We start from the raw sequence: 11,883 nt of genomic DNA, 5'->3' as shown, positions 1-11,883 counted from the left end.
GAAGAAATATTGATCAATCAATACTTTTTGTTCTCTTAGCCACGTGTTTGGATCAATAGTGGATATATGTCCCAAGAACTCACAATCATCTGTGACCATTGTATGAAAGAAGTTTTATTTTTGTTTGTTTGTATAAAGTTGATTAAATGGTAAAGTTCAAGTTTGGAGTTTCTAATGCCAACATTTGTTGCCACACAGGGATAACCAATGTATGGGAACGCCAACACAAGTGTAATTGGAGGTGAGAGAAGGAAAGAAGAATCTGGTAACATTACTGGAGCACCTGGATCAAACCGTAACTGAATGTATACTACTGGGATTTTCCTTTGTGTATGACAATAAATTTCTCTCTCTTTCTCTCTTTTTTGGCTCAAATGAGCATTTTACTACCTGCAATATAAAAAGACCTAACTACAAGTTGTTTAAGCTTCGTGCCTCTTATAACACTTATGCTGTATCACGTATTTTTCCTTCACTAGACTGTTAACTCATGGAAGGCTGGAACCATGTCTCATCTTCATGAGCCAATGACTGATGAACTGTATGTTATACTGTGTTGCTGTTGTTATTTAGTTGCTAAGTCATGTCCTACTCTTGTGACCCCATGGACTGTAGCCCTCCAGGCTCCTCTGTCCGTGGGATTTCAAAGGAAAGAATACTGGAGAGGGTTGTCATTTCCTTCTCCAAAGTATCTTCCTGACTCAGGGATTGAGGGTGCATCTCCTGCATTGGCAGGTAGATTCCTTACCACTGAGCCACCTGGGAAGCCCTAGGGTACCTCAGTGATATATACATGTGCAATGATATATATGAGATTCCCTGGTGGCTCAGCTGGTAAAGAATCCGCCTGCAATGCGGGAGACCTGGGTTTGATCCCTGGGTTGGGAAGATCCCCTGGAGAAGGGAACGGCTACCCACTCCAGTATTCTGGCCTGGAGAATTCCATGGACTATAGTCCATGGGATCACAAAGAGTTGGACATGACTGAGTGACTTTCACTTTCACTTTCAATGATATATACATGATACATACATTTGTCCAAACTCATATTATACATTTATTAAATACTTACTGGACAAATGAAATGAAGATGGATAAACTTTTTTGCTGTTCAGTAGCAGTATTTTCTAAATTGCCAAATGTGTTATTTTGGTTAAAAAAATACCAAATTTGCATTACAACAAGTAACATTTTGTTTTTTAATCAAATTTAGGACTTTTCTCTCTTCAACGTTTTCATACAAAGAATAAAATCCAGTTGAATTTTCACTGTGTTTTCTCAGTGGAAGAGAAGTATCATTTTTCAAGCTTCAGTCTATAGATCCCATTTCAGTGGTTCAACAACAGTGAACAATTTAATAGAGAGAGAAATGAGGTTGATGAGGGAATCAAAGTCCGGATCATGGAGGGTCTCAATTTCTATGCAAAGCAGTTTGGATTTTATTGTGGTTGGCAATTTGGAGCCATTGAGGAGTAACCACCCAAGATTCACACTTTGGAAAGATCATTGGGCAGATTCAGAGAGCAGGGAAAGAGCCAAAAGATCCTTTGATCTAGAAAAGACCCAGCCCGACTGAGTGTAACTGTCCAAACTGCAGAGCAGGCAGTGAGGAGAGACGTGTAAGACAGCAGATGCTGAAATCAGGGGTTGCACGTAGGGGAAGAGGAAACAGATTAAAGATGATGTCAGATTTCTGGCTCAGATGGCAGCCATGCATGAAAATATTTTAAAAGGTAAAATAAGTAGACCCAGAACAGAAATTAATTTGGTTTTTGGACAAATCAATTAAAAAGAGGGAGAGAGAAATAATTTACCAAAAATAATCTTGTGGGCTTCACTTGCCTTTGCCTTTTACCGGCAATAACCCTTTACCATGGGCTTCCTAGGTGGTGCTAGTGTAAAGAACCTGCCTGCCAATGCCGGAGACTTTAGAGACACAGGTTCAATCTCTGGGTCAGGAAAATCCCCAGGAGAAGGAAATGGCAACCCACTCCAGTATTCTTGCCTGGAGAATCCCATGGACAGAGGAGCCTGGCAGGCTACATACAGTCCATGGGGGTCACAATGAGTCGGACACCACTGAGCAGACTGAGCACCTCTCTTTATCCGGCACCTGGAGCCGGGCAGCTGGTTCTTCTGTCATGAAGACGTTCTGTCCACATGCTCTGCCCAGAGGAGTGATCCTTCCGGGCCTGGATCACCTCTGCTGACCTGAGCTTACAGCAATCTTCTGAGCAGGGTGCTTGTGGCAAGCTTCCTGATGCTTCTCCCATGCCCACGCTTATCTGGCACACACAGAATGCTGAAATTGGGCATGGTAACCCACATTCCACTTTATGATCTTCATGTATTTTTTTTTAAGGTGGAAGAATGTTCAAAAGTGCTTTATTTATGAAGTTTACTTAATTTCCAATGAGTCTCTATCATGGTGACTTTTTCCCTCTGCTGCAGAGCACGGGATTGGGAATGCCGCAGTCAGACAGACTGAAGGAGAGCCTTCCTCGCTGTGGGCGGTGGGCCAGGTAGAAATCCCAAGTCGTATCTCATCACTTGTATCTGATTTCTTCCCCTTTGGCCAATAGGTGTCCCTGTAGCAAATGAAAGAATTTTGAAAGGAGTCCAGGGGTGTAATTAAGTGAGACAATACAGATGCCAGGATTTAAACACTGCCAGTTTTATGTAATTTAATTAATACTGTGGAGAGGAAGAAATGCTTGCCTGTGCAGTATTTTGTGAAGTAAAGAGCTTCTGACTGTAGGGCATCATTCTGACAGAATCCAGAGAAATAAAGACTTGATCCATAGATGGCTCTATTCGCTTAGAAAGAACAACCATATGCAGAGTCCTGTTTATTATTTTATGTCTGACATTTTAGGAGTCTGTGTAATGTCATTATCTGGAGAAATTCCAACAGCATGCCAATTGTCCGTTACAGGTGTCCCTGTCTTTTCAGACAATCTTCTCAGACATCTCTTACTCATAGCACCTGTTCCCTTCACGGGAGGACTGGACCCTATGAGGGGCTTTTCCTTACAGATGAGAAGGGAAGGAAGACATTTTGAACTGAAAGGACGGTTCTTCTGCTTAAAAATACACATATGCTGGCATTGGTGTTACCAGCTTTTACTTAGCTTTATTCAGCTGGGACATTTTGATAAATATATATTCCATCTTCCTCAGAGAAGCAGTGGATAATGCTTCAGATGCAGACTCAAAATCAATTTTGGTAATAATGGGGGGAATAGCTCATAGCTCCCTAAATGAAAATCAGGCAACTTGAAAGGAGAAAGCAAGCCTGTGATTTGCTTTCACAGCAAAACACTCAATGAGATCCCACTGTCTCTGGTGGCTCCTCATTTATGGCTTATGGATTTTGAATGAGGGAAAACTATTTGAAATTTCAAAGAGTTTGGGGTTTTAAATTTGTCTTTGTTTAAAATGTTCCTTTTTTCTCTCTGTACTTCATAGTTCTTCTCAAAACTTTCATCCTCAGCACATAGCACACAGTAACACTGTGTTCTGGAAATAAAAACAGAAGATGATAAATGAAAACAAGGAAAAATAAAAGGATATGCTGACAATGAAGGGCAGAGGGCTCCTACGACATGAAGCTCGGTTCTTCACTCTGGACACACCATCCCAAGACTGATTCTGTCTGTCTACTTTCATCAAATATGATTGTACTTAAATGAAGTGGATTAATAATTCTGCTTAGAATATAGATTCAGTAGAATCAAGATAAAATATTGAGGCAATCGATTAGCTTTTGATAGTTTAATAAATGTATGCCAAATAATTCAAGTGTAATCACAGTAAGACATGGCCCTTCTATTTTAATTAAGTATATTTAAAATGCTCATTCAATCATGTTTAGTGTAGCTGAAATTTCAGAAAATTTGATCACTGGCCAAGAACAGTGACCAAGGCATGAACAAAGCTGCTGGATACTGCCTGCTCTTGGTGGGTGATTTATTTCTCCTGGGTAACTACTCCCAAAATTCTGTGGCTTAAAATGACAATCATTTCATCTGTTTGTGTGCCTGTAAATAAAGAATTTAGACTCTGGGCTCTGCTGGGCACTTCTTTTGTCCCCAGAGACCCAGGCTGGGATCACAGGGTTGCAGTCAGGCTGCTTCATTCCCAGGTGTCGCGCTGGAGGCGAGGCTCAGAGCAGGAACTTCCTGTCTCAACTCAGCCAGCTTGGGCCTCTTGACACAGCTGCCAGATCCCAGGAGAGGGTTTCCAGAGGAGCCAAGCAGGAAGCTTCAGATGCAGGCCCAGCTGTGGATGTTCTATCACATCCTTCCACTGCACTGCCTCAGCCAAGTTCAGGCAAGAGGCCAGGTCAGATGCAAAGGGGGGAGCACAGACCCTGTGTGTCCATTATAGGCAAGAATTTGAAGTCACCTGTGTGCGTGTGTTAGTTGCTTAGTCGTGTCCGACTCTTTGCAACCCCATAGACTGCAGCCCACCAGGTCCCTCCATCCATGGGATTCTCCAGGCAAGAACACTGGAGTGGGTTGCATTTCCTTCTCCAAAAGAAACTATAGAAAGAAAGGGAAGTCCCTCAGTCGTGTCTGACTCTTTGCGACCCCATGGACTTTAGCCTACCAGGCTTCTCCATCCATGGAATGTTCCAGGCAAGAGTACTGGAGTGGGTTGCCATTTCCTTCTCCAGAAGTCACCTGCAGTCTATTGGAAACCATCCTCTGGCCATGAATTACTTGCGTTCTCTGAGATGCAAAATACACATTTTCCTCCCAAGAAGCTGTAACTCTCATCACATTGTGGCATCAGGCATTAACACAATTCAGTTCAGTTCAATTCAGTCATTCAGTTATGTCCCGTGTCCAACTCTATGAGACACCATGGACTGCAACATGCCAGGCTTCCATGTTCATTACCAACTCCCAGAGTTTGCTCAAACTCATGTCCATCAAGTCGGTGATGCCATCCAACCATCTCATCCTCTGTTGTCCCCTTATCCTCCCACCTTTAATCTTGCCCAGCATCAGGGTCTTTTCCAATGAGTCAGTTCTTCACATCAAGTGGCCAAAGTATTGGAGTTTCATCTTCAACATCAGTCCTTCTAATGAATATTCAGGACTGGTTTCCTTTAGGATGGACTGGTTGGATGTCCTTGCACTCCAAGGGACTCTCAAGAGCCTTCTCCAACAGTTCAAAAGCATCAATTTTGAACCACATTTCAAAAGCATCAATTCTTTGGCCCTTGGCTTTCTTTATGGCCCAACTCTCACATCCATACATGACTACTATTCCCAGGATCTAATTCTCTGTCAGACACAGATATTGATAAACCTCCTCCCATGAGGCTCCTCAGGTTGGAAGATCCTTGAATTAAAAAACAAAAAAATCTAGTCACTTACAAGACAAAATATGCATGGAGAGACAGGCACAGAATGCCTGAAGTTGACACTCCAATTCAAAGAGGGAAAATGGGAAGCATAGACAGAGTGATTGTGAAACCTAGCCATGAAGGTCCTCAGTGTCTTGTGCTCATTTAGGAAGACCTAGGCCTTCTCACTTTGGCCACATGAAAGCAAAGAACTGACTCATTAGAAAAGATCCTGATTCTGGGAAAGATTGAAGGCAGGAGGAGAGGGGAATGACAGAGGATGAGATGGTTGGAAGGCATCACCGACTCAATGGGCATGAGTTTGAGCAAGCTCTGGGAGATGATGAAGGACAGAGAAGACTGGCATGCTGCAGTCCATGGGGACGCAAAGAGTCAGACACGACTGAGTGACTGAACAACAGCAAAGACCTTCTCAAGGGGAGGAGAACTGGTCAGCATGTGGCTTCTCCCTTTGGACTGTGGGCTTATTCGCCTGACTCTTCCTTGCTTTGCTATAAGAAATGGACCATGTTCATGACACTGGGGAGAAAAAAAGAATCTTCTTTCTGTCTTGTACTTTGGGGACAAAATGATACAGTTTCCTAAATTAAGGTGGGGTGTGCTCAGTCATGTCCAATTCTTTGAGACCCCATGAACTGTAGGCCACCAGGCTCCTCTGTCCACAGGATTTCCCAGGTAAGAATGCTGGAGTGGGTTGCCGTTTCCTACTCCAGGGGATCTTCCTGACCCAGGGATTGAACCCAGGTCTCCTGCGTCACCTGCCTTGGCTAGCAGGTTCTCTACCACTAGCCACCTGAGAAGCCCAGCTTAGTGGGATGCCAGAGTATAAAACCTTTAATCCAGTCCATTGGACAGATGCCATGCCCAGATTTTTCTTTGACACAGGCTTCTCTCTACTTGGGCTATGAGTTGGGGAGTTATGAGAAACCACCGTTAAGTTTCCTAGAGATTGTCATAATTGTCATACTGAGTGAATTTTGAGTAAGACAAAGAGAAATATCATATGATATAATTTATATTCAGAATAAAAAAATCACGTTATACAAATGAACCTGTGAAACAGAAACACGGTTAGGAGGATAGGATGGTTAGGGAGTCTGGGATGGGCATGTACACACTGCTGTATTTAAAATGGAGAACCAGCCAAGACCCGAAGTACAGCACAGGGAACTGCTCACTATTTTGAAACAATCTAAATGGGAAAAGCGTTTGAAAAAGAAGATACATGTACAAGTGAGTCACTTTGCTCTACACCTGAAACTATCACAATATTCTTAATCAATAATATTCCAGTATACAAGAAAAAATTAAAAAAGAAAGATGCTTAGAAGAAATTGTGTCCAGAGTAGGGGAATAACAAGCACCTCTTAAAACTCTGAGATCTTAACAAAGCATGGTGTTCCCACACTCCTGACTTGACTTTAACCCCAGGCCTTGTGTTCCTGGCAACATCTGTCTTTGATCTTTGCCCGAGTCACCTTTTACCTTGAGAAATGTTTGCCCAGTGAAGAGGCATGCAGTGAGAAATAGTTTTATTTTCCAACTTAGCAAGTCCAAAGTTGGAATATTTCCTTTGAATTCTGCTTTAAAAAAAGCAAACCGTTTCTTTTCAAATCCGTCTCTCTCTCAGCGCTTTATCATCGAGAGCTGAAAGAAGCACAACCGTGCTTTCGACATCCTGCCTGGAGATCTCCGCTAGATCCACAAGTTTACCAGACTCACATTCTATCTTGTGTTCCCACAAGGATGAGTTTGCAAATGTTCTTCCGCTTCCGGTCACAGGTCACCGCTCTTCCAGGCTTGAATGAGAATTTGCTCCATGCATTCCGAGTTTGCAGCAGCATTCTTCTCCCTATTCCTCACCAAAGCTGACACTACCTTGGTTTAGGTTTTTGCGGCTGAAGGATCCCACTTCTAATACTGCTCTTGCATGCTAGGTTGCTTCAGTCGGGTCCGACTCTTTGCAACCCTATGAACTTTAGCCCACCAGGCCTTGTCCATGGGACTCTCCAGGCAAGAATACTGGAGTGGGTTGCTACGCCCTCCTCCAGGGGATCTTCCCAACCCAGGGATCAAACCTTTGTCTCCCATATCTCTTGCATTGGCAGGTGGGGTCTTTACCACTAGCACCACCTGGGAAGCCTGTACTCTGTTTGAATTTTTCTATTGCTGTTTAACAAAACACCTTAAAACAACAACAGTTTATCATAAGTTATAATTGTGTGTCCAGAGAGTTATTCTGCCTTACTGGTGTCATATGAAGTGCTGGGATGACAGAAGTTTCCAGAATGTCCTCACATGGCTGGCAGTGGTACGGATCACTGGCTCCATCCAGCAAAGGCTGGGGGCTGGGGCTTTTCCATCAGAGTTTCTCCACATGGCAGCTTGAGCTTCATCATAACATGGCAGCAGGGTCCCAGTGAAAGACATTCCAGGAGTGGAAGGCAGAAGCTCCAGACCTCACAAAGGCAGCCTCAGAATTTCACAGCGTCATTCCCACCATGTTCTGTTGGCAAAAAGAGTCCAGGAGCAGCCTAGACTCAAAGGAGGTAGAAAAAGTCTGCCTCTTAATGTGGAAACGATGAGGTCAAACTGCAAAATCGTCTATGGAATGGGAGATGTGATTCATCAACCATCTCTGCAAGTACTTAGGGATGTTGGGATGGGGAGAATGTGTTTTGTGTGTGAGGAGAACATGGATTTGGGGGAGGCTAGAGGAGAGGGAGTGAACTGGTGTGTCTCCCCAGGCTTACATGCTGAAGTTCTAACCCCCAGTACCTCAGAATGAAACCTTATTTGGAAACACGGTCACTGCAGATATAATTAGTTAAGAGGGGCCCCCTGCTCCAGTAGCGGTGTCCTTATGAAAAAGAGAAACTTGGACACAGATGGGTACACGGGGAAAACTCTCTCTTAGGAGAGAAAGGCAGAGATCTGAGTGAAGGGGCAAAATCCAAAGAATGTCAAAGACCATGAGCAAACCCACAGGACCGAGGCAAGAGGCCTGAGACAGACTGTCTTTCAAAGCTCTCAGAAGGAACCAGTGGTCCAGACCGCTAGAGCACATGTCTGCTGTGTAAGCCAGCCGGCCTGTGGTGCATTGCGAAGGAGCCCTGGGAAACTCTTACCAGTAGCCCTGGGAACTTTGTTGAGCACCAAGCCTGGTGGGTAAAACAAGAACAGCAAAATTCCCTTCCCTTCAGTGATTCAGGTTCATAGAAGTACCAGGGTCTTCACAGAAATACAAATATTCAAATAATTTCTAATGCGGTTTCACCCACCTTTTGGCACGAGATCTCATGTTGTGCTATAATCAGCAACAAGGCATATCTGTTTGTGACATGTGTGTGTGTGTGTGTGCTGTGATTTCCAGTCACAAAATACGGGCATTCTCAGTGACCTGCGTCGGAAAGGCTGTTTTTCCTGGCACCACTGGCGCTTTAACTTTGAGGCTATATACAGAGTTTTTTTGTTCAGTTGCTAAGTCATGTCTGACTCTTCGTGACCCCATGAACTGCAGCATGCCAGACCCCTCTGTCCTCCAGTATCTCCCGGGGTTTTCTCAAACTCGTGTCCATCAAGTTGGTGATGCCATCCAACCATCTCATCCTCTGTCGACCCCTTCTCCTCCTGCCTTCAATCTTTCCCAGCATCAGGGCCTTTTCCAGTGAGTCAGCTCTTCACATCAGGTGGCCAAAGTAGTGGAGCTTCAGTTCTAGCATCAGACCTTCCAGTGAATATTCAAGGTCGTTTTCCTTTAGGATTGACTGGTTTGATATCTTTGTTGTCCAAGGGACTCTCAAGAGTCTTCTCCAGCACCACAATTTGAAAGCATCAATTCTTGGGCCTTCAGGCTTCTTTATGGTCCAACTCACATCCGAGCCTGACTACTGAAAAACCCACGGCTTTGCGCATACAGACCTGTGTCGTATGCAAAGTTTAGACCAGTCTTAGATTTCAACCAGCTCTTCTATGGAGGGAGCTCCTCCAGAAAGCCAGGATCAGACAAGTAGACAACCGTTCGCACTCAAATCCTCAGGCTCACAGGTCACTGTCAGTTTTGCGAAGAACAGCAGTTTCTTAACTGTTTTATTCCGATTTCCTGGGCAGCTGCTTTGCCAGTCCAGAAAAGTGGTGCTGTGACCTCGTGCCAGTACAGCACATCAAAAACCCAGTACAGATGCTGGAATATGTATGAGGAGATGATGAAGACTGATCTGTCTGCGGGGGATTCAGATGTGAGCATCTGCTCTAATGGCACGAAAAAGGATTAGACTCATCAACTACAGTGATTCATAATGATGGCTGTGTTTGCTCTCCGAATATTAAGGGAATCAACCACTCACTTAATTGCCAAAAAGGAATCTTAAAAAAAAATACAACATCTCTCTCACATTCTCTCAATATATAGATTTTTATATAGATAGATATCCCAAAATGGTCTCACTGGCTCAGGCATAAATGTAGCAAAGAAAAATTAAAATGAGCTAATACCTTTGATTAATGCGAGGTTCCATGCCTGAACTTAGAAGCATAAATATCTCTTTATACGTAATACTGTCTGCAAACAAGATCAAATCAAATTTCAAGGCACTTTGCTAATGAAAAGTATTGATCTTTGTAGCATTTGGATCAAACCATTGCCAATTTTCAGTCTCTTTGAGACCTCTTCTAGCAATGAGGGCTTCATCCTTGAATATATAGATCCTCTCTCTCTCTCTCCTCCTCTCAGGCTAACGTTAGACCTCATGGCTTCTCTCTTCAGATTCTCTTCTGTGTTGATCTAGTTCATGTCTAAAACATCAGCTGTCACTTCCAGGTAGACGACTCCCACGCCATTGTCTTAGGAAGTTGATACCTTCCTTTTCAGCGCCTTGTCCACGTAGCCTGTCCTTTACAATTCATCTGCTTCCTGATGGCTCCCTGCACTTTATTTTCTCTAACTTTCTGTTCAGTTTGCAGCCCCCACTCCACTCCTTCAAGTGTAACTACCCTTTAAAAACTGAGGGATAGCCCTGGTGGTCCGATGGTGAAGAACCCCGCTTCCAGGACAGGGGACATGGGTTTAATCTGTGGTTGAGGACCTGAGATCCTCCGTGCTGCAGGGCAACTAACCCCGTGAGCCACAAGAAGAGAAGCCCGTGCGTTGCAACTAGAGAAAGCCCTCACACAGCAACAGACCCAGCACGACCAAAACTAAAAAATAAAAATAGAAAAATTGAGGTGAAGATCCATGTTATCCATCCTTCCTACCTCCTTTCTGGCCCATCATGACTCAGGCAGTCTTCTTTCTGAACACCGGAATCCATCAGCTGTTCATACAGAGACTGGCTTTGCTCCATCCCCAGCAGTAGAATTCAATGACTGAACATGATATTTTGAGTGGGTACCTGTCGTGGGGCAAGAGAAGTGAGGTAGCTAAAGGAAGTAGGCACAGCCTAGCCACTGTGACCCTTCCGATTGTCTCTAGCAATTATCAGGGTGACATTTATCTCTGAAAGATCACCAGCACTGAAGCTTAGAGTCAGCCTCACTATTCAGTTAAATATTAATCATCCACCATGTGACACCTCATGTTTTATTGAAGATTTCTATTTAAATCTAGTGTTTTTAATTAGCTTCACTGTGTTTATATTTGGTCTCCCCAGCTAGAGGATAACTCTCTAAAGAAAAGGTGGTTATCAGTTTTCTAATACCCCTAAGAGGGTCGAGATCTGCTGAACCAGTATAATAATAAAGATTCACCCAGAAGGGACTCTGTTTAAACAGTTGCCACTTTGATTGATTGAATCAACCATGAGAACCTCTTAATTGATTTGCAATTGTAACTGAAATGGAAATATTTCCTCAGACTAAGTGAGTAATGGAGGCAGGACAAAAGAATGAAAGGAGAAGCTATCACTTGCGGTTTTTTGAAGCCAATAGTTAAATGAGTGTGCTGGAATCAGGCGCTTCTTTATACTCATAAGAGAAAAACAAATGTGTTTAGAAATAGCCCAGATTCTCTCTTCTAGAAACCCCCATATGGATCTGCTTTTGGCAACAGGTAACAAAGATATTGATTTAAACTCACTTCCAGAGTAGATTGCAATTTCTAAAGAAAGCACCCTTTGAAAATGGTAATCTTTATTTGAAAATAATATATAGAGATGGCTTGCCTGACAAATGGTAATGTTCTTGTGTACTAGAGCAGTTGATGTCCAGACACATTCACACACACAGTCATTAATCAGCTCAAATGAAAGACACTGTATCCTGTGAAAGACTTTCCTACAGAAATCCTTGCACTTGGTTATTACATCTGCCCTGTCTCTCCCAGAGACCCTAAAGTAAACCTTCGCAACCTAGACACGGACATGAATTGCTTCCTTCCCACGTGTTTACTTTTCTCATCCTATAGCTACGCCTGGTTTGGTCAATTTAACAAAATGAGTTATGTTATACAGTCAACATCAAACAGCCTTTGTTGTTCAGTTGCTAAGTCGTGTCCGACTCTCTGCAACTCC

The 11,883-nt window shown here is 43.4% G+C and overlaps 1 long non-coding RNA gene across 1 annotated transcript; it reads right to left on the bottom strand.

Annotated features, from left to right (window-relative positions):
- Positions 1-2,368: 2,368 nt before the first annotated feature.
- LOC147366461 (uncharacterized) lies at positions 2,369-10,963 on the bottom strand. Its single transcript, XR_015132493.1, has 2 exons — positions 10,631-10,963; positions 2,369-3,519 (listed from the first exon to the last, which is right to left on the bottom strand). It is a non-coding gene; the product is annotated as an uncharacterized LOC147366461 (long non-coding RNA).
- Positions 10,964-11,883: the final 920 nt, after the last annotated feature.

Source organism: Bos grunniens, chromosome 9 (genome assembly GCF_055505025.1).
Source record: "Bos grunniens cultivar Pamir isolate PY7600 chromosome 9, Bosgru_T2T1.0, whole genome shotgun sequence".
Lineage (NCBI taxonomy): Eukaryota > Metazoa > Chordata > Mammalia > Artiodactyla > Bovidae > Bos > Bos grunniens.
The sequence above is the reverse complement of the archived record's forward strand: the minus strand, read 5'-3'. Positions and strand labels throughout refer to the sequence as shown.